The sequence below is a fragment of the Anabrus simplex genome, chromosome 7, assembly GCF_040414725.1.
Source record: "Anabrus simplex isolate iqAnaSimp1 chromosome 7, ASM4041472v1, whole genome shotgun sequence".
NCBI lineage: Eukaryota > Metazoa > Arthropoda > Insecta > Orthoptera > Tettigoniidae > Anabrus > Anabrus simplex.
In genome coordinates, this window is record NC_090271.1 from 203,285,691 (window position 1) to 203,310,302 (window position 24,612).

General features: G+C 41.2%; 1 protein-coding gene across 1 annotated transcript in view; it reads left to right on the forward strand.

Annotated features, from left to right (window-relative positions):
* The window catches only part of LOC136877041 (glucose dehydrogenase [FAD, quinone]), an 83,412-nt gene that overhangs the window by 24,333 nt on the left and 34,467 nt on the right, over positions 1-24,612 (forward strand). The gene's annotated exons all lie outside the window — the stretch shown is intronic.

Sequence of the window (24,612 nt, forward strand, 5' to 3'; positions counted from 1 at the left end):
AGATACCGGGTTGGTGGATGGTATAAATAGTGATAAAACAATTTAAATTACCATATTAAATCTATATAAATAAAGTTGTAGGGGGTCCGCTGTCTATAATTTAGTTTATTTTGCCAAATTTATCCGTTTTAGGTCAACTCAAGATCTTATCCGTGGTTTTTAGTTTTCGTGTCTGCCTGTCCGTCTGTTTGTCTGTCCGGCTATTCCACCATTACGGCGAAAGAGCTGAATAGATCTCGTCCAAACTTCATACTGTATTTACAGTATGCTCATCCAGGAGCAGGTTTAGTTATGCATAGGCCTATGATTTAAAAATTCAATGAATAGAGTATAGACTGGGGGTTTATAGGAAGACCAGAACAGGTTTTTTTCAATGTTCTCTTATGCTATTGATTGTCTGTCAAATGGGCACTATATGTGAAACGTCCCTTCATTTTGAACAACTTCTGTTATGGACATAATTTTGCTTACTCTTCAAATGACGGAGAAAATTCGTATTTTCTGCGGGTTTCTATCTCTGATTGAGTGATGGACACTCGCGCAGACCGACAACGAACCTACCGGTTACCATGCCAACGCCTCTGGCTACTTTCCAGCAGGGAAGTAATCTATATATATAAAAGCAAGTCGGGCTGGAGCGATGTATATATAAATATTTAAAAATGAAAAAAGACGTGAATTAATGAGGCACTTCCAGAATTCTCAGAAATTTGAAACTTGGTACGAGGGAAACTGATGACCCCAGGATCCCTAGAAAAATTGGAAATTCTCAAAATTCCCTGAAGGGGGCACGCTAGGGGGCTCAAATTTTGGGCTCAGCATAAGAACACAGTCGTATAGTATATCCAAAACGATAACCTATAGGTTTCGTGGGCTTAAAAATTTTCGGGAATTTCCTCATTTTTATCCCCTATCCCCCCAAATCAAGATGGCGGCACAACCTGCCAGACGAGGTAGACAATTGAAATTTGGTGAAATTATAGCTTTTGGTCCCTAACCGACGGGAAAATTCCAAGATGTTAAAATTTTTCACTTTTTACCCCCAAAAGATATCGAAATATGGAGGCAATTTTAATGACTGTGCAGACATTCCTTTTGAGCTATTTTTTGGCTAAACGGTAATTCGTATCACAAAACGGATGGCACAATGTCCCTTCAATTCGGAGTGATCTACAACTTTGGTCCTGTGACATTTTGTCGTATCTCTCTCCCTTATACGTTAAATTTGGCCGTATTTCTGGATTGTTCGTAAATTTGGTGATTTTTACAAGTATATTTCATTGTTTGACACACTTATAAGAATGATAGCATCATCGCGTTAGGTGCGCACATTGGCACGACTAAGGGACATATGTGTACCAAATTTCATGATTCTAGCTTATACATAAGTAGGCAAAATGTAATGTAAAATGTAAAAAATGCACCCAAATTTCACCCTATTCAAAATTTGAACTCAATTTACCCCCTTAATTTGGGAGATACGAGATTATGGTTTAGAAACAAACATTTAGAGCGATAAATGAGGCGTCTGATGGCGCAAACAGTTTCTTAATATCATAAACCGGTTAGGTGATATGAATCTCGAAGTGGAAGTCTGCACTTTTCAACGTGCTCATGCTTATCCGTCATCTATATATATAAAAGCAAGTCGGGCTGGAGCGATGTACGTATATATAAATATTTAAAAATGAAAAAAGACGTGAATTAATGAGGCACTTCCAGAAATCTCAGAAATTTGAAACTTGGTACGAGGGAAACTGATGACCCCAGGATCCCTAGAAAAATCGGAAATTCTCAAAATTCCCTGAAGGGGGCACGCTGGGGGGGCTCAAATTTTGGGCTCAGCATAAGAACACAGTCGTATAGTATATCCAAAACGATAACCTATAGGTTTCGTGGGCTTAAAAATTTTCGGGAATTTCCTCATTTTTATCCCCTATCCCCCCAAATCAAGATGGCGGCACAACCTGCCAGACGAGGTAGACAATTGAAATTTGGTGAAATTATAGCTTTTGGTCCCTAACCGACGGGAAAATTCCAAGATGTTAAAATTTTTCACTTTTTACCCCCAAAAGATATCGAAATATGGAGGCAATTTTAATGACTGTGCAGACATTCCTTTTGAGCTATTTTTTGGCTAAACGGTAATTCGTATCACAAAACGGATGGCACAATGTCCCTTCAATTCGGAGTGATCTACAACTTTGGTCCTGTGACATTTTGTCGTATCTCTCTCCCTTATACGTTAAATTTGGCCGTATTTCTGGATTGTTCGTAAATTTGGTGATTTTTACAAGTATATTTCATTGTTTGACACACTTATAAGAATGATAGCATCATCGCGTTAGGTGCGCACATTGGCACGACTAAGGGACATATGTGTACCAAATTTCATGATTCTAGCTTATACATAAGTAGGCAAAATGTAATGTAAAATGTAAAAAATGCACCCAAATTTCACCCTATTCAAAATTTGAACTCAATTTACCACCTTAATATGGGAGATACGAGGATATGGTTAAGAAACAAACATTTAGAGCGATAAATGAGGCGTCTGATGGCGCAAACCGTTTCTTAATATCATAAACCGTTTAGGAGATATGAATCTCGAAGTGGAAGTCTGCACTTTTCAACGTGCTCATGCTTATCCGTCATCTATATATATAAAAGCAAGTCGGGCTGGAGCGATGTATATATAAATATTTAAAAATGAAAAAAGACGTGAATTAATGAGGCACTTCCAGAAATCTCAGAAATTTGAAACTTGGTACGAGGGAAACTGATGACCCCAGGATCCCTAGAAAACTTGGAAATTCTCAAAATTCCCTGAAGGGGGCACGCTGGGGGGCTCAAATTTTGGGCTCAGCATAAGAACACAGTCGTATAGTATATCCAAAACGATAACCTATAGGTTTCGTGGGCTTAAAAATTTTCGGGAATTTCCTCATTTTTATCCCCTATCCCCCCAAATCAAGATGGCGGCACAACCTGCCAGACGAGGTAGACAATTGAAATTTGGTGAAATTATAGCTTTTGGTCCCTAACCGACGGGAAAATTCCAAGATGTTAAAATTTTTCACTTTTTACCCCCATAAGATATCGAAATATGGAGGCAATTTTAATGACTGTGCAGACATTCCTTTTGAGCTATTTTTTGGCTAAACGGTAATTCGTATCACAAAACGGATGGCACAATGTCCCTTCAATTCGGAGTGATCTACAACTTTGGTCCTGTGACATTTTGTCGTATCTCTCTCCCTTATACGTTAAATTTGGCCGTATTTCTGGATTGTTCGTAAATTTGGTGATTTTTACAAGTATATTTCATTGTTTGACACACTTATAAGAATGATAGCATAATCGCGCTAGGTGCGCACATTGGCACGACTAAGGGACATATGTGTACCAAATTTCATGATTCTAGCTTATACATAAGTAGGCAAAATGTAATGTAAAATGTAAAAAATGCACCCAAATTTCACCCTATTCAAAATTTGAACTCAATTTACCACCTTAATATGGGAGATACGAGGATATGGTTAAGAAACAAACATTTAGAGCGATAAATGAGGCGTCTGATGGCGCAAACCGTTTCTTAATATCATAAACCGTTTAGGAGATATGAATCTCGAAGTGGAAGTCTGCACTTTTCAACGTGCTCATGCTTATCCGTCATCTATATAAATAAAATCGTAACGACCGTGTGTCTGTACATTGATTATTTTGGCGAAATTTCCGTACAGTTATCCGTTTCAGGTGTAATAATGACCATCTGCATCATTTTTAGCTTTGGTGTCTGTTTGTCTGTTTATTTGTTTGTCTGTTTGTCTGTTTGTCTGTCCTTCTATAACTTGAAAACTACTAAATATATATTTCCACCAAACTTCATATTTAGAATCCACCTGTCCTTGGGTAGGTTTTAGCGCAAATATCGTTTCTAAATCCCTAAACTGAGTGGGGATTTTTACGAAACCGAAACCGTGATTTTGCACTCCCTCAAAATACACACAACCAAACTTAATGGAAATCTATCTGCCTTAATGGAAATTAATTTCTAAACCTTTTCTTCTCATGTGCATCATTTCAATCACTTGCAGGAAAGATAGTATGATCAAACTCTACACGAACATTGGCCCACCCAGTACCCATATGTGAGCCAAATGCTATGTCACATAATTATCCGAAAAGTAATGCAATGTAAGATAATCTTACACAAATTTCAACCTATTCAACGTTTCTGATTCAATCTGACCCATGAATAGATTAGATGCGAGAAAATACCATAGGACCAGCCATTTAGATCGCTAAATACTGCGCCTTACGGTACAATCCTTTGTCGATATGACGTACCGTTTAGCAGCAGTTAAACTGTAAATGAAGGTCTGCAATATTGTAAACATTCATATACTTTCGTATGTCCATCTGTATATATTCATTGATGTCGATTTGTAGCGATCGAGAAAGGATAAGTCTGCTATTGTAATCAGTACTCCCTACACCGACTTTGACTGCTGGCAGTAGGAATAGGGTCCTTTTCCAACTCCTGTGTAACTGGCATTAGTAAGGAGGGCCTACCATTTTAATGAATAATTCACTTTTCGATTTGTCTTGCAGAAGGCAAGGGATCATGCAGTTTTGCTCGAAAGTCCCCTACTCTATTGTGTTTGGCCCTAGGCCAGGGTGCCCGCCATTATAAACAAATGTTCCAATCTAAAATTTGACTAGCATTAGGCATAGTGGCCTGCTATTTTCATGGAAACTCACTAATTCTGTGTGACTGGCAGTAAGCTGGCTAGCAGCAGTAAAAAGGGACTGTCATTATAATGATAACTGCACAACTCAATTTTGACTGGTGGTAGGAAAGTTGCCTGGTATTATAATAAAAACTCCTCAACTGTAACCTGTCTGAAAGTAGGAAATGGGTCTGCCATTGTAACTAAAACTCCCCAAATCGATTGTGACCGCGCAGTAGGCATTAGGGCCTGCAATTATAATGTAAACTTGCCAACTCGATTGTGAATGGCAGTAGGCAAGTGAGCCTGCCGTTATCATCACAACTCCGCAACCTTCACTTTACATTGGAAACAACGTATGTGGACCTCCCCATGCTATTTCTCGGATAAGGCTAAGAGACATGCAATTTTAAAACAATCTCATTTGTTGCACGCACAGTATTTACGTCGATATCCGTATACAATGTAGAATACCGTAGCGAAGCACGGGTACATTTGCTAGTTAACAATAACATTTTCGTTATTATTCCGTTAAACTCGGGTTGTTCGTTGGATATAATGCGAGAGAGACGTCAAGCTGCCATTCTGCGGGGTATTGCGGAATACCGTTTTACGTTACAATCGTCTTCGAATAACACTAAGGGTGGTTGTTAATATTTAATAGTACGCGGAGTGTTGCCCATTACTTCACACCTTAAGGTGTTTCATGGCATTTGCTATCCATTTTACTGTATTTCTCTTTTACTTCCGTTTTCTGCTTTGATTTCTTACCTCTTTCTTGCCTCTTTAGGCTTATGTAATAACACCATAAGTCGTCCTCTTATCTAAAAATCCCTCTGCCTAAACTTCTTCTCTGTTACCGCTTTCTAAAATCCGTAACTAATTTCATCACAATTTAGTGAGGGACATTTCATTTTTCCACTTGGTATTTACATATTTGTCCTATCCGGCTGACCTCAGTTATTATCCTTTCTTCAATTAATGTCACCAGTCTTAACTTTATTACTTTCTTCCTTAATTTCTCCGTATGTATGCGAGTGCTAATTCCGAAAACTGGACACTCTTTCCTTTGAGGAAAAATTCCAAGGTGTTCAATTGTGTAACTTTCTGGCCACGAAATATGTCGAAATATGGAGGCAATTTTAATGATGGAGCAGACTTTCGTTTCGGGGTAATTGGTGGCTAAACGGTAAGTCGTATCACAAAACAGATAGCATATTCGCCATTCAGTTCGCAGAAATCTACAACTTTGTTCCTTTGACTTTTTGTCGTATCTCGATCACTTATACGTTAGATAGAGCTGCATTTATCGATTATAATCAAATCCTGCAACTCGATTGTGACTGGTATTAGGAAAAGAGGCTTTCTTTATAATGAAAACTCCCGAACTCGATTCTGAATGGCAGTCGACAAATGAACCTGCCGTTATGGCAGAAACTCCCGAACTCGATTGTGAATGGCAGTAGGAAACGTTGCCTGCCATTTTTATCAAAACTCCCGAACGTGCACCTTACATCTGAAACAACATATGGGGTCCTCCCAGTGGCGTTTCTCGGATAACGCTATAAAAACTGAAATGTAATAAGCCTGTAAACTAATCTTTCTCACAGCATGTACAGCAGTTTACGTACTGTAGAAATCCGTATACATTGTGGAATACCATAGCGAAGCACGGGTACATTTGCTAGTAAAAAAATCTAACTATTCCTTATACAAAACTTTCGGTTAAACTATATTATATTATATATTAAGGTGTATAGTTTGTTTGCTTTTCCAACTTTTCAACAATCCACGTACAGTTGACCATGAGAGAAGCACCGTTTCCAAAGATCGAGACCTAAAACTTTAAGGGATTGTCCTTCTGCCTTGGTGATTCACATAGCGAAACTCAAGAAAACTGAGCACTTCAGACGTCTAAATTGAAACGATATATTCGAATGGATGATTCGAATCCGAGGAATGAATATTATTTCGTCCGCGGCATGCCCTGAAAGTCTTGTTCCGTTGCAATGGGAAGGAGGATTCTTCATATTCCTGAGAAGTATAATCGGTGCCATAATCATTTGTTCCAAAATGTTCGAGTGTACTGCAGGTGACTCCAAGTTGTTCAAAAGCTCTGTCGTGTAGTTGATAACCTCATTCCTATTACAAGTCGTGTCGACAGACTTGTACATTTACAGACGACGGCGACGACGAAAATGTTTTCATTCCCCACCCGAAGGGCGGGGCGGGCCCCCTAGATCGTTACGCGATCTCTCGGGCCAAGAGAGGTGAAGATAACTGAGTGATGTAAATGAAGAACGTGGGTAATCGATTTGACAGATTGAATGAGGGGGGGAATGACTGCAGTGACAGGAAGAAGAGAGGGTTTGCTTGGGAGTGAAGTTTTAGAGCGGGGTACCAGGATGCAAATGGAGGGTTAGGAGATGCAGCGACGTTGTGATATTGAGGGTGGAAGATGTTAAGGATCGTAGGATTTCAAGCATCGAAGGTGGATAGCGGATGTAACTAGGGGGGGGGGGGAAGGGTGGACTGACGAATTGGTGAGGTTGAAAAGAAGTGGCTGGCCGGGTGCGACGATGAGAATTGTTGTTGGGATGGCGAAGAAGTTGGGGTGGAGAGATGGAGTGTTTCACTTTATGGCGATGACGATAGATGTAAACTCCGTTGTTAATTAGGTGCTGGGCATCGGCGGCGCTCGGGACGTGTAGACGAACCATATAGGTTGGGCCAGATGCGTTCTTAATTCGGAAGACGCGACGGACTGGGACGCCTTCAGCTTGGAGGTGACGGAGAATGACCCGGTCTGAGAGGGCAGGATCCACACCGCGGATCACACAGCTGGAAATAGTGTGACGAGTTAAAGGAGGCTGCGTCAGCGATGGTGGTGCGGAGGCTGTTAGTTCATCGGCAGGTAGAGATTACGAAGGCGGTGCTGCGGTTGTAGACCCTGATGATTCAGCTAGTAGGTATTGATGCGGGGGTTGTTCAGAAATGGGGGAGAGATGGAGGGAAGAACTCATGAGTGGGGTAGGATAGCAGGTGGCAACAGTTGTAATTGGAACAGAGGAAGAAAAATGGGTGTATGTTGTGGTGGTCGTAGTAACGACAGTGGTGATGGTGGTGGTGGTGGTGGTGGTGGTGATGGGAGGAGGGGAGAACGGGAACAATAATGGTTGTTGGGATTGCTGTGGTGTGGTTGTTGCGTCGTCAACATCCGGAAGAATTGGTTCCACTCGGTGGTGTTGGCCGTTGAGGTAGACTCCGTTGGCGAGGATGTGTTGAAGGTGGCCTGGCCTGTAGAGTTGAACAAAAACACGACGTATGGGAACGTTGTCTTGCAGTATTCGGGAGACGCTGTCAGCTGCGACGCCTTTCCGTTGGAGTTGTGTTAGGATGGAGTGGTCTTGGGGAGCAGGGTCAACGTCAAGGATCACACAGTTACCCATGATGTTGGGGAGGCCGACTTCCCACTTGGTGTCTGGCCGATATGCTTTATTGGGTCGGCCGGATGCGATGTTAGAGTTGCGGCGTCACCCGACCGAATCAAAATAATTTGGGATGTGGTAAGGAGTACACAGTCCAGACGGTGAAAAAACCTTGTGTGGCTCGTATCCTGAGATGTGTATTCTCACATTTACAGAACACCGAGCAATTTTTGTAAGAGTTGCGTGTTGACATTGACAGCTTCATTCCTTGGAGCAAGAATTGCTCTTTGGCACAGCCATGCGTGACCGGTCAAATGCTGTGCCTACGTATTATCTGCGCACTTTTTAGCGATAGATTTACACCCTAGTGCTGAATCGGTCGACTTCGGTTATCTTCGAGATTCGAATTGGCAACCTTTGAAACACAAACTAAGAAACGCTTATCATCACTGTGCGACATCTGGCGTACACTTTAAGTACTCGTACTGTTGTTGTTTACACAGCAAAGCCAAACTATAGAATTCGTGCTAGGAACAAGTTTCGCATCGGGAAATGTTATATAATATTATATATTGTGTGTGTGACACAGTTGTTGGCGTAAGATAATAAAGGTTTAGAAAATTCATATCGATCGATCATATTATCGATTCAATGCAGATTTCATTTTCATTCAGTTGGCAGTATTAACGGAACCGCCAGTGCTATCTTCTTACTCCTCAACCGAGTACAAAAATCTATCACTAAAAAGTGCGCGTACTATATGTAGATTTGACTGGGCATCGCACACAAACACACAGACAAATGCTCCTCCTCTACTATTGGGCATCAGTTTCTTGACTGAGAATCGTGTTCCTTTGTAGAGGGAAGGTAGTTTCATATTCCTGAGAAGGATAATCAGTGCCACAATCGTCCGGTCCAAGATGTTCGAGGGTACTCCAGGTGATTCAAAGATGTTAAAAAGCTCTGTCGTGTAGTTGACTGCCTCATCCGTATTCAGGGGCGTAGGCAAGAGGGAGGGATGGTGGGGGGGGGGGTCACTGAGGCTTAGATCCCCCAATCGAAATTTGACAAAAAGGAAATAAACAGAACCTGACAATAAACAATAAACTAAAAAAAACCATTTTGAGACTTAATTGTAGAACCAACAGATCTGTTGAATGTATTTTCTAGGAATCATCGAAAATTGTATTTTAGATTGTAAAGTGAACATACTGTATAACTGTTTACCTTGATCGTATTGTTCTTGTTCTATATATAACAATCAAAGAATTGTTTAACCACGTAATCGATAGCTTTATCGACATAATTATCTTGTATCAGTGTCCTTATAATGACAAGTCTTGTATGCGCGCACCACACATGCACAAGCACTTTCATAGTGTTCTATCATCAAACTATAAACCCCCTCCCCCTCCACGGCCGATCCTAGGTACGCTACTGTCCGTATTACATGTCGTGTTGATAGATCTGTAAATTTGTAGAACTCCGGGTAATTCTTGTAAAAGTTGCTTGTTGACGTTGGCAGCTTCAATTTTTTGGTGAATTGCTGTGCGCCCATATGTTTAAAATTTCAGATTTCTGCGTGCCGTAGATTTGTCTGGGCAATCGCATACGTACACACAAACACTTCCGAATATTAACGGAATGAATATGGCTCCTGGTGTCGGGAACCGAAAACGGCTTCCTACGCCATGGACTTAAAATGGCTCCTTGACTTGTATTGCCTATCTTATTTACGTTGCTTAGCGACAGATAATCTATGCATTTAATCCTGGTGACAGCACGTTGCCTTGCCTTATCAAAATAAATCTATATGAAAACTCAACTGACAGACTCGATTACTCTACTTTTTCGAAGCCCGTACATACACAAATGACACATTGCCACTACACAGTACCTGTAACTCAAACTAGTCATCACTAGCTTAAAGCCCGTGAGATCAGTGTTGCCAAATCCAAACATAATTTCGATTAATTTACTCAAAAGTAAATGTGTTAGTACGGAAGCCATGCTTTTCTGTATACATAAAATCCCTAATTCTGTCTGACATTTACAGCTATATTAAGAAAACGAGAAAGTTCCAACAACTGAAACTGGTACAATTATAGATTGTTATGACTTCTTTCTTTCTTTCTTTCTTTCTTTCTTTCTTTCTTTCTTTCTTTCTTTCTTTCTTTCTTTCTCTCTTTCTTAATTTGTTTGCCATCAGACTCAGCGAGGGATCCCACCTCTACCACCTCAAGGGCAGTGTCCTGGAGCGTGAGACTTTGGATCGGGGGATACAACTGGGAAGGAGTGCCAGTACCTGCCCAGGCGGCCTCACCTGCTATGCCGAACAGAGGGAAGGAAGCGACCGGGGACTAAGTTAGGTACCATTCCGGTATTTGCCTGGAGGAGAAGTGAGAAACCACGAAAAACTACTTCCAGGATGGCTGAGGTGGGAATCGAACCCACCTCAACTCAGTTGACTTCCAGAAGCTGAGTTGATCCCGTTCCAGCCCTCACACCACTTTCGAAATTTCGTGGCAGAGCCGAGAATCGAACGCGGGCCTCAGGAGGTAGCAGCTAATCACTGAAATGAAATGGCGTATGGCTTTTAGTGCCGGGAGTGTCCGAGGACATGTTCGGCTCGCCAGATGCAGGTCTTTTGATTTGACACCCGTAGGTGACCTGCGCGTCGTGATGAGGATGAAATGAGGATGAAGACGACACATACACCCAGCCCCCGTGCCAGCGAAATTAACCAATTAAGGTTAAAATTCCCGACCCAGCCGGGAATCGAACCCGGGACCCCTGTGACCAAAGGCCAGCTCGCTAACCATTTAGCCATGGAGCCGGACAGCTAATCACTAACCACTACAACACAGAGGCGGACGTCATGTGTTCTTTTCAAGAAAAATACAATGAACATCTCATGACCACGACTTTTGTACTTTTTTATAGAAAAATACATTTCTATCGGCGAAGTCGCCGCATATTCGAAATTGTGACGTAGATACACAGCTATATCTGTCGGCATGATGTCGAACTGGCTTCTGTTGCCTTCCACAGATATATTTGAGAAACTGAAATAGGAGTCCGCCTCTGTGGTGTAGTGGTTAGCGTGATTAGCTGCCACCCCCGGAGGCCCGGGTTCGATTCCCGGCTCTGCCACGAAATTTGAAAAGTGGTACGAGGGCTGGAACGGGGTCCACTCAGCCTCGGGAGGTCAACTGAGTAGAGGTGGGTTCGATTCCCACCTCAGCCATCCTGGAAGTGGTTTTCCGTGGTTTCCCACTTCTCCTCCAGGCGAATGCCGGGATGGTACCTAACTTAAGGCCACGGCCGCTTCCTTCCCTCTTCCTTGTCTATCCCTTCCAATCTTCCCATCCCTCCACAAGGCCCCTGTTCAGCATAGCAGGTGAGGCCGCCTGGGCGAGGTACTGGTCATACTCCCCAGTTGTATCCCCCGACCAAGAGTCTGAAGCTCCAGGACACTGCCATTGAGGCGGTAGAGGTGGAATCCCTCGCTAAGTCCGAGGGAAAAACCGAACCTGGAGGGTAAACAGATGATGATGATGATGATGATGATGAAATAGGAACCAGTTATGGGGTAGAAGAATGTATAATAATGCATTGATGACCATCAATTGTTCAGTGAAACTATCTTTCAGCGAAATAACATTTAATTTTTTCATGCTGGAGTTTAACTCTATCGATAAGCACGAGATTGTGCAGCTCACCAGGTTGCCATGGTCGTTAGCGCATGAAGTCTATGTGATCTGACAGCGTGGTTGTGCGGTTCGAGTCCAGTTCGGTGAAAATCGTATTTTTACCATCAGAATGTTGGCCGGCCGGGTAGGGGAGGTGAGGTGGTATTATAGAATTATTTCTGATCACTAGAATGTGAGCCTAAAGCTTGGATTAAATTCCAAACCTCTCCACAGTGCACATATGAAGTGAGGGCATCTGACGCTGTTCATTGTGACTCGGTTTGGATAGTTCTGCCGGGCTAGCCTCAGACAGTTGAGGCGCTGGCCTTCTGAACCCAGTTTGGCAGGTTCGATCCTGACTCAGTCCGGTGGTATTTGCAGGTGCTCAAATATGTCAGACTCGTTTCGGTAGATTTACTGGCACGTAAAAGAACTCCTGCGGGACAAAATTATGGCACCTCTGCGTCACCGAAAAACGTAAAACAAGTTAGCAAATAACATTATTATTATTATTATTATTATTATTATTATTATTATTGTTATTATTATTATTATTATTATTATTATTATTATTATTACTGGACAGTTGTATGTAGCTTTCTCAAGAGTATGCAGATCCACAGACTTCGAGCGACAACTGCACTGTCTCCCGGATGCAAGCTCACAGCCGCGCGCCCCTGACCGTACGACCAACTCACCCGGTTATGTCCCGCTTCTCTACGAGGTCAGGTATGAGGTGAGATGAATCTGTTGTGGCGGGTTTTATGACCGGATGCTCTTCCTGACGTCAACCTCATCAGAGAAGTTAAAGAGATGAAATGAATGACGAGATATATGATAGTAGGAAGGGAGAGGGTGAAACCCAGTGACGACACATAGCCTGCATAGCACCAAGGGGTCTGCTCAAGGCTTTACGTCGCCATCCGACGGAAGAATCACCATCAACAGCATCATATGCCCTCACTCCACAGGAACACTGTGGAGAGGTTTGGAATTTAATCCAGGATTCGAACCGGTTATCCACGGTGTCAGACTGTTTAGACTTCAACGCCTTAACTATCATGGCTCCCAGGCGGGCTCGTTAAAATCCTCCTTTCAAAGCAATATATTATCTGCACCCAACTTATCTTAAAATCGAGAGCAGCTTAAGGAAAATTAAAGCGCAATGGATGATAGTTCTACGTGGTTACATCTGTCTATAAAGTGAGGACGAAGGATGGCCTAATTCGGAATATTTCCATTTAGTTTCGTATTACAGTATCTGAATTCGTTTTAAAAATCGGAAGATAATAGACTATTACGCGGGAAACCGAAGTCTAAAACAAAGATTTTTTGAAAGAAGTGTGACTAGGAATAAAATCCACAGAGAAGTTTGGTTACAGGAGCACATTTGGACGTGTGCACTTACCACACAGCAATGGCTCCGTAAGGCATGTCGCCTGCCAGGCGCGGCACCTGCCATAGGAAGAGTACATGGCCGATGTGCACATGCAGGCATGCTGGAAGTTTCAAGTGTAGAACCCGGAAAATTTAACATGCGGTAGTTTAACTTTAATTAATCAGTTAGATACCGATCAATTAAAAGATAACAGAGATCCCAGTTCCAGATTATGGGTGTTCACATGCAGTTGTGTTTTCTCTCTCTTTCTCTCACACACACATACACAGAGAGAGAGAACACCAGTTTGCTCCTATGCGACCATCACACACACAGAGAGAGAGAGAGAGAGGGAAGGGGGGAGGAGAAGCTGACAGACAATAGAAGATATTAAATGAGCTTCGCAGAAAATTCAAAACCGAGTATGTTTGGAGTTATAGAAGAATCCATGGCGCAACAGCCCCGAAGGGCGCTTTGGACTACCAATGACCGCTGCTCAGCCCGAAAGCCTTCAGATTACCAAGTGTCGTGTGGTCAGCACGACGATTCCTCTCGGCCGTTATTCTTGACTTTCTAGACCGGGGCCGTTATCTCACCGTCAGATAGCTCCTCAATTGTAATCACATAGGCTGACTAGACCTCGAACCAAACCTCAAGTTTAGGAAAATCCCTGACCTGGTCTGAAATCGAACCTGTGGCCTCGAGGCAGGCACGCTACCCCTACACTGCGGGGCCGGTTGTTTGAAGTTACAGAAAGTATAAAACATGATACTCGCACATGAGCAAACTTGTGAGCTTTAAACAAACACACGTGGAAACTTAAATGGGCTAATCTTGACTTAGAATATTTCCACGTATCTAAAACAAAGAATTACCTCTCAACAGAAAAGTTAGCCATTGATTCAGTTTAGAAGAACTTCCTAGATTTGGAAAGAAAAACTTACGGGGATGGACCTTAGTAATTGAACGGTGAACCCTTTTTGCACCACAGCCCTTGACATAAAGTCATACACCGTGTATGAGTAAGTGACTTTCCCTTTCCAGAGGTTAGAAGCTGGTATAAAATCCCTGCTCTACTGATAAAGCTATGAACTCCCTAACTCAACTTATAAATCTGTGAATATTTGGCATTTTTTCCGTCCCACATTACGACCAACATAATGAATGTTAAGTGGATAGTGATAAAAAATGTGGACTTGCAGGTATATCCAGCATACTTGGTGTGGTTAAAAATATGATGTGATATAAAAATATTTTAACCCATTAACGCCTAGCGTTGCCATATGGCAACTATTTTTGCACCTTTTTATTTTAATGCTGTAGGCAGCAAGAAATAATCTGGAAGATTGTGGTGTCATCCGACAGTTAGAGAAGAGTTTGTAGAATCTAGTAATCACGTTTATTTCATTTTAAAATATATTGTTGTGACACAAAGACTGGTGGACTCTTGGTTATTTTAAGATTCCTGCGAAATGGCTGCCGGCTTCACGTACGAAGGATATAAAATCTACGAGTGAAGTTCTTTCATTGGATTATGTTTACAGTAGGGTTGTGCACACTTCATTATATATGCTGTAAGTATTTGAAACAGTATGGGCGCACAATGCCGTAGTAGTGCTTGTTGAATCTTTAGCGTTGCCATATGGCAACGCTAGGCGTTTATACTCAGTAAAATTCCTGCAGCTGTCAGATCATAATACTTCACACTGATTCATACATCTTCATTGCAGGAAGGGATTTTCCCTTTTAGAAGCACTGGATATACTACTGACTGAAGATCTCGATGGTGATATTTTTGTAGAACCGCCCTATGTAAATGTACTTACAGATGAGGGCTCCTGGTGATGAAGATGATGGTGGGCTGATTGATAATCTCTCTCTAGACAGTTATGCGTCAGTGCTGAAATGAAGCTTGTAAATAATGAAAGAATCGGGATTAGTTGCGATGGTGAAGGTGTGTTACCAGAGGACGAAGTGCCTTTTCTGTCTACTGATGCAAGATCTGTTTCAATAACCGACGCTGCGAAAGAGCGGATAACTGATAGAGGAAATAATAAATCAAATAACAAACCAAGACAGACCGATGGGGCTGATTTCAATATTGGGCGACTGTTGACATTTCGGGTGCCTAGTTATAGCAAGTGAAAATCCATGACTGTTGTTGACATTTTTGAATTGTTTACAGATATCCAGCTGATCGAACATTCAGTTCGAGAGTCTAAAATGTATGGAGTGTTTTTAAATTGTACGAACCCACAAATAACTTCTGATGAAATTCGTTGCTTTATCGCCATACTTTTCATTTCTGGATATAATAGGTTGCCCTCCAAGCGTTCTTTTTGAGACACGCAGGATGATATGAAGACAGTGAAAGATTGTCATTCTTTATCTCTGTGGCTAACGCGCAAGTGTTGGGGGTGGGCTTTTATATGCCTCCGAAAGTATAGACTAATAGTTTGTAACTGCATCTGAAGTTCTTTGATTCTTCATTTTCTTATTTTTGATTTCATTCTATTGTTCCAGTGAGTGTTTTATTTTGACAGGCAACGAACTGTACATATGTGTCTATATACTGTAAACAAATATTTTCTCCTTTGTTCAATAATTCTTTTCTTTTGCCATGATGTGAATAAAAACTGATATTCCATATTATTACAATAAATAATGCTAAGATATTTTAACACTGTTATTGCACGAAAAAAAAACCACTTTGCAACCTAAATTCGACTTTCAAAACTCATTGTTTAAAAATAGGTAGTGCAAGCGCCTAGCGTTGCCATATGGTAACGTCAAATATCTTATGACCTAGCGATTCCAAAATTCTGAAACTTGTTTTATTAGTTTATTTTGGTCTCAAAAATGCGGCAAAACACAATAAGTAAGCAAATATCAGAAAAAAATTCATTCAGGCACTAATGGGTTAAATATAACCTTTTTAACTTCTCTGATTTGTACTTCTTTTCTCCAGTTAACCTCATTTTCTTCAATTATTAACGTTCTAGCCTCTTTTAAGAGTTTTTCTTGCCAGTCATCATTACTATGGCTTATAGAAATGAGAATTAATTTTGATGTAGTCTCTAACTGCTTTCATGCAGAATGGTACGTTTCTGTTATGGAATATATCCTGCTCTTCTCATCGCAGATTGCCCTCATCTTTATTTATTTCGGAGGCACCTGTGTACCATTTATTTCCATATACATTTTATAATTTTGGGAGGTTATTACCTTGGCGAATGTTATTATATCAGGATGTGGAGAACAGGAGAGGGAATGCATTTTTCTGTGAAATTATGATTCACAAGCAATAGTTGTGTTTGTGGTTGCTGTAGACTGTTCTCCCCAAACGAACACGGGGGAGGGGGTTAAGATGATATGACACTTCTAACTGATAGTTATCGACAAGGTAATCACAACATTCTTTGCATTATCCTGCTTCTCTTCACATAGATCAAACACGAAATTTCACTCACTTCTTCAGGAGCTAAATATGGAAGACCAAAAATGTGAGTAAGATGTTTTGACCTTGTAAGCGTTTGCTGAAACTATACCAGCAAGCTTGTGACAGATGAAATCTGCATCCAGTTACTTTGACTGTTTCCGCCTCAGTAGCGTAACAAACAAACAAACAAACAAACCCCATGGCACTACAGCCCTTGAAGGGCCTTGGCCTACCAAGCGACCACTGCTCAGCACGAAGGCCTGCAGATTACGAGGTGTCATGTGGTCAGCACGACGAATCCTCTCGGCCGTTATTCTTGGCTTTCTAGACCGAGGCCGCCATCTCACCGTCAGATAGCTCCTCAATTCTAATCACGTAGGCTGAGTGGACCTCGAACCAGCCCTCAGGTCCAGGTAAAAATCCCTGACCTGGCCGGGAATCGAACCCGGGGCCTCCGGGTAAGAGGCAGGCATGCTACCCCTACACCACAGGGCCGGCTCTCAGTAGCGTAACGGTTACTGTTATTAACTGCCGTCGATTCCTGGTACTGCCAGAAATAGATTGGCAGGAGTGTTGGTATGTACACGCAGCTCACTTCCATTGGGGGTGTGCCTAAAAAGATCTGCACCTCCTCAAGACGAAGACACGGGTTTTCTTTTACTTTGACTGTTTCACTCCAAACCATTGCAATAGCATTACGAATTGCCACCTCGAAATCTACAACGATATCTTTAGGTTGAGATACTGAACCCAGATTTTTATACTCCATAAGTGTTTTTCTGAAAATTAAGGTGCATGTATGCTACTTTTTGTCCGGTAATATACATAATATGACCGGAATACAGTGTCCATTTTCCAGAAAATGAAATGTGAGCAGTTGTGTGAAGAGCCTAACACAGAAGTTAAACGAGCCGTCGATGTACAGTATAGGCCTATCAATGTACTAGCACAAATACATTTCAGGTTTGTTGCGCAGGGAAACGCGATATTATTTTTACTGTCATTAATAAGAACAAACGATTCATCGTTTGAAGTTCTTAACTGGAATTTGTTAATACTTTTATACGCTTCTGCCTTGGATGTCGGAAGACGCGGACGAAAATTACGACACACACTACATACTGCATCGCGCAATTATTTCTTGTCTGTAAAATGTAAAAAATTTGCAGCACCATACCCATTTTCATGGATAACTTGAGAAATATTCACATTATGTTCTTGTATTTCAATAAACACTTTTCGCTTACAAGCAACGCAAACTTTTAGCCGCAATATATTAGTCTCATTTCCTTCGTGGTTGTGATTAGCTTGCATTAATTTATTAAAGCGGTTTTGTGTAGTTATCAATAGAGGGCGGATTTTGGCATATTTGCATGTTTTATTTGTTTCAAGATATAATATGCTCATAAGAAATAAAGGTGATTCATACCATTTGAAATCGAATGTCTAAGTTTCATAGTGCAAATAAATAATGTTTTACGATACCCCAAGTAGCAGAGAGGAGACATCCTAGATGCTTGGCAGTGACCAACCTACCTGCCCCAAAAAATATCCTTACTTATACAGAAGAATTAAAACAGAAGCAGCCTGAAACTAAATAATGCCACCCTTTTTGGTCCTATGGTCACTAGCAGGATCTAACCAGTCCAGACCAATATCCTGTAGCTCTAACCTATCTGTACCGTTCATATTTCATGTTATTCAGTATCTGCGGATAATGCGCCGACGTTGGCAAGCCTGTTTAATGCACTGCGAGCTCGCCGGAGCTGCCACTATATTCGATTTATAACCTACACTTTCATTTCTTCGTTGTATGAAGATCAGTAACCACTAGAAATCATGCCGAAAGAAAAAGCAGTTAAAAGTATTCTGCTTCAGTAGTTGATATTTGGAGAACCAAACTTAAACATAGAGGAAAAACAAGTATTTTGCAGAGTATGCAATAGTGCATATATAAGTGCATATTTTGCCATTTTTCCTACAAGTCTTATTGGTACATCGCCATTTTATAAATGTGCGCACTTTTGAATTTATATCCATCAATTATGAACAAATCTTGGCCTCGACAGCAGGCCCTATTAGGATTTGAATGTTGTACAAAACTGCTGTCAGTTTTCTCAGAGCAGAGGATGTTGCCCTACAACATGTCGATCGCGGTGTACCGCTAGATCATTAGAACTGATTTAGTAGATCGCAACCTTTGAGGAGAGAAGAAACCTCGTGACGAGGAGTAATGCTGAAAAACATTTCGAACGGAACAGTCCGCCTCTGTGGTTTAGTGGTTCGTGTGATTAGCTGCCATACCCGGAGGCCCGGTTTCGATTCCCACGAAATTTCAAATGTGGTACGAGGACTGGAACGGTGTCCACTCAGCCTCGGGAGGTCAGCTGAGTGGAGGGAGGTTCTATTACCACCTCAGCCATCCTCGAAGTGGTTTTTCGTGGTTTCCCATTTCTCCTCCAGGCAAATGCCGAGATGCTACTTAACTTGAGGCCACGGCCGCTTCCTTCTCTCTTCCTTGTCTATCCATTCCGATCCGCCCCCCTCTACAAGGCCTGTGTTTAGCATGGCAGGTGAGGCCGCCTGGGCGAGGTACTGGTCATCCTCCCCAGTTTCATCTCCGACTGTAAGCCTCACGCTACAGGACACTGCCCTTGAGGCGGTAGAGGTGGGATCCCTCGCGGAGTCCGAGGGAATAACCAACCCTGCATGGTAAACGGATTAAGAAAGAAAGAAAGAAAGAAAGAAAGAAAGAAAGAAAGAAAGAAAGAAAGAAAGAAAGAACATTCAAACGTAAATGCAGTGTTTTCGCCGCTCAGATTTAAGGAAAGAGAAAATAATGGAATTGGGTTCTAGCCTATACAGCAGAAGATGGTTTCTAAACCAATAAATAAACCCTCACATACTAAAACTGCTTCCTACCGTGTTTCAAAGGGCTTAGCAAAAAGTACAAATCTAATTGAAAATGGGGAACTTTGAAGAAGTGTTCCATAAAGCACCTGATGATTTGTTTTACAGCGTTAAGAACAAATTCGAAATAATACTGTAACTGCCATTCAGTCCCTGAAATGTTTGCAAGATCTGTCGCGAAATGAGTTGAAAATATTTTGCAATTTTTTAAATGTTATATCGTTTGAAAATGTGCGAAATTCTGAGTAGAGTACCGAAGCATCTACGTTACCGTTCCCTGCCCTACTACATATCTTCATCTCATGTTAATTATAGCACTGCCTATGAACTGGGTTATGAATACGACAAAGGGGTACTTCTTTACATGTACTTCTTGAATTATCGGACAGCTGAACATTATCACCTTATGTACTATCTATATATACCAAGTGGCTCTCGAACGCCGTACTTTCTACTTATAAATGCCCCGCATGCACAAATGATGAACGGGATGTCTACCAACTGATTTTCAAAGGGGAACTACTGCCAGCGGGCAGGTTACGTCAGAATATAAAGAGATAAGAAACCGAGTGTCGCTCGCAGCATGTTACTCAGCGCTGCCGGTCTAATGCACCCCTTGCATTAGTAAACATCGTTTTCGACTGCATAGTTCTAGGCTGGTGTATGGTACAGCCGCACTATATTTGCTGTCTGCATATCAGCAATGGCTAGTGTGTTCAGCAGCGACGAATACACAGACATTATTTTAATCTGGACAATCTGATCGGAATGCAACACAGGCTCCAAACATACGTATGCCTTCAACACACGTGATTCACCGAATAGTATTAGTTCTTGTTTCATACAAGTAACTCTTCCATCGAGTTGAATGTCTACAGGTGTATAAATTAATAAGTTATTAGATTTCCTTTTCTGCATCTTTTGCGTGTCTACAAACTGTAGCGGGGATTAGGGGGTGGGGTAAACATTACATCTTTATTCCACTTTAGCCAGATGGAACTAGGAATTATTTTTAAAAAAGCTGATTGTACAAACCTTGTTATCTTATAGTCTAATTCCTTCGTTTATTTTCTTTAATTATTAACATAATTATTGACGGAATTACGCACTAAATGATGTTCGTCATGGCTAACCAATTTGTATAGCACTACGGCAAGTAGTGGAGACTTTGCATGTGCTGTGAGGAAGGGTAGTAGGGGTACATATTTTTTTGCCGAGGCCGTGGCCACTAAGTTATAATTTACCCACTTGCCGCGCGCATTCATCAGTCTGGCAGTCTCTTTAGTGTCTGTTAGTTTCTTAGTGAGTATTCAAATACTGAATGATTTTTAATTGCATAATCATGCCGTACTTCTATGTAATTATACCGGGTGAGGTGGCCGTGGGGTTACGGGCGCGCAGTTCTGATCTTGCACTCGGGAGATAGTAGTTTAGAATCCCACTGTCAGTAGCCCTGAAGATGGTTTTCCGTGGTTTCCCATTTTCACACCAGGCAAGTGCTGGAGCTGTACCTTATTTATGGCCACGGTCGCTTCCTTTCCACGCGTAGCCCTTTCCTGACTCATCGTCGCCATAAATCCTATTTATGTCGGTGCGACTTAAAGCAAATTGTATATATATATTCACTTGTAATCGTATTTCAACGGGAGATAATACCAACGTTCCTAAATTATTTCTTTGTGTTATGTTATTTATTAAGTAAGTGCCCCGTAGTATGTTTGTGAGACCTGGTGAAAATGTTATTATATAGCATTGAATCAAAATCTTTTAAAAAAACTATTTTTACGAATAATCCACGGAGCAGATCAGTTACATTTACATATAAAATAACATAATACAAACGAAATAAATTAGTCAGGTGAAAGTAAAGTTGGTATTCTCTCGCATTGAAATTACAATTAAATATATCCTTTTTACAATTGACTTTACGTTGCACCGACACAGATAGAACTTATGGGAAGGAAGTGGCCGTGGCCTTAATTAAGGTACAGCCTCAGCATTTGCCTGGTATGAAAATGAGAAATCACGGACAACCATCTTCAAGGCTGTCGACAGTGGGATTAGAAACCACTATCTCCCGAGTGCAAGCTCAAAGCTGCGCGCCCGAAACCCCACGGCCAGCTCGTCCGGTACAATTACACAGATGTACGGCATGATTAGCAATTAAAATAATTTAGTATTTGAATACACACTAAGAAACTAACAGACAATAAAGAGACTGCCAGACTGACGAATGCGTGAGGCAAGCGGGTGAATTATAATTCAGTGGCCACGACCACGGCAAAAAATATGTACCCCTACTACCTTTCCTCATAGCACATGCAAAATCTCTACTACTTGCCGTAGCGCTATACAATAAAGGAAAGATTTAACATATAAGACAATAAGGCTTGTACAAATAGCTTTTTTAAAATAATTCCTAGTTCCAGATGGCTAAAGTGGAATAAAATGTAATATTTACTCTACAAAGTGGGGGTGGGAGCGACTGTCCCTTCTCACCCCAGCCCCTAACCGCCGCTACTGTTTGTAGACACGCCAAAGATGCAGTAAATGAAATCTAATAACTTATTACTTTATACACGTGTAGACGTTCAACTCGATAAAAGAGTTGATTGTATGAAACAAAAACTAATACTGTTCGGCGAAATATGTGTGTAGGAGGCGTACGTCTGTTTGGAGTTTCTGTTGCACTCCGACCAGGTTGTCCAGATTAAAATAATGTCTGTGTATTCACCGCTACTGATCACACTAGCCATTGCCGATATGCAGACAGCAAATATATTGCGGCTGTACCATACACCAGCCTAGAACTATGCGGTCGAAAACGATATTTACTAATCCAAGGGGTGCATTATACCCGTAGCGCTGAGTAACATGCTGCGAGCGACACTCAGTTTCTTATCTCTTCATAGTCTGACGTAACCTGCCCGCTGGCGGTAATTCCTCCTGTGAAAATCAGTTTGTAGACATCCCGTTCATCATTTGTGCATGTGGGGCATTTATAAGTAGAAAGTACGGCGTTCGTGAGCCACCTGGAATAAAAAAGAGTTACGTCTGTACATTGCTCAGAATTTGAAAAAGAATGGTATTTCTGTATCGGTCATGTCCACAGTAAGAAGAAAATGCACTTTTACCTTTCAATAATGTCTGTCTGTCTGTCTGTCTGTCTGTCTGTCTGTCTTCTGTCTGTCTGTCTGTCTGTCTGTCTGTCTGTCTGTCTGTCTGTCTGTCTGTCTGTCTGTCTGTCTGTCTGTCTGTCTGTCTGTCTGTACACGCATCACGAGAGAACGGCTGAAGATAATTGGATTAAAATCGGTATGTAAAGTCGGAGGATGAACCACTACAATCTAGGCTGTAAATCATTTTATTCACTCTGAGTGAAATGGTAGTTTAGGGGAAGGCCTAAAATTTTATTCTCAAATATTTATATTATTAGTGATCCTATCGATAAATACTACGTAAATAAAGTTATATAGAATTAAATTTCCGATTATTTATGTCTTAGACATTTTGACCGTGCCGGCTATGATAACACAGATATTCATGAATTTGTATTTTTGTTGCTAAGTCCTTATCAAGCCAAGCCACGAGAAAATGGGTTAACAGAATTTAATAAAAATTGGTATATAGAGTAGGGGAATAAGAAAATACAGTCTAAGCTATAAACAATTTTATTCACTCTGGAAGAAATTGTAGTTTAAGGGAAGGCGCCTTAAATTTTTTTAAAAATACCTATGTTGTTTGTCTTATCGAAAAGTACTACATAACAAAAGTTATGGAGAATATAATTTCCGATCATTTATATTTTATTCAGTTTTAATGTAACGACTATGATAAGAGTAGTATTTCATAGTCGGAAGAAAACTAAATGTGAAGGCCTACAATATCGAAAGCGCATAATATTGATCAACAATAACATTAAATCGACAATTGTTTGTTGTATGTTCTTTGTCTCTTATGCTGCCACTCAACTCCGATTGATGGGATTGTTGCTGCGTACTGAGTATAACAGCCCGACTGAATACTGGCGAGAAATAGCTGGGGAGTTAGAAAAAGTTCTTCTTTAGCATGCCATTCCTCTGGTTCATACATTTTCTGATACTGCTCGTACGTAACACACTGGTTCATCATAGTATTCCAGCAATTCGATCCCTACTCTGACGCACTGTTTTGAATGAGCAGTGCGCACACTTAGGCCTAAGGCAGAGGCTCACTTAGTAGTAGTAGTAGTAGTAGTAGTAGTAGTAGCAGTAGTAGTAGTAGTATGACATGGTCTAGAATTACAGTTTAGGCCTATTCCAAATTATAGCACCACAATTCACTAAATAACTCAAAATTCAATCCTGAAAACAGCCGTTTTTTAAGAAAAGCTTCTTCCTCTTCACTTTTATTCAATTCTGCCTTCATTTGATACCAAATTAGCAGTGAAGAAGGGGTTTATCCTCTGGCTTGGAGGAAAAATTTGTCTCCAAGTCAGATAGATTTGTCCACCCCCAGAGATTTTCCGACTCATCGGGTACTCCTACGAAACACATTAGTAAAACGGCATACGGTAGATTTTGCCCTGGGACTCTCCACTATTTGACCTCCCCCCCCCCCCCCCCCATCCGGAAAAAGACGAAGAGTGTTCACGGATCACGGCTGTCTGCAGCTTGGTCATTCCAGCTGTGGAACTTTGGACTGTTAGATTGGCAGCGTAGTAATGTTCTTTAAAAGTTAGAAAATGTGTGGTTTTTCATTTGATAGAGTATTTCATATGAAAGCATTGCTTTTAATCGCGGCATTACTTCTGACGTCATTGTAATGACCTATGTTCATTTCAGTTGGGAAAATCACTAAGACAGACTTTCTGAGGATGTAAAAAGGCAGGCGGAGAGTGAGTGTCTGCCATTATAATGAACACTCTCCAACCTGATTGTGACTGATGGGAGGCAAGTGGGCCTACCTTTACAATGAAAATTCCCTAACCCAGACTTCATATCAGAAAAGACGTTTGGTGACTTCCCCGTCGCGTTTCTAGAGTAACGTTAAG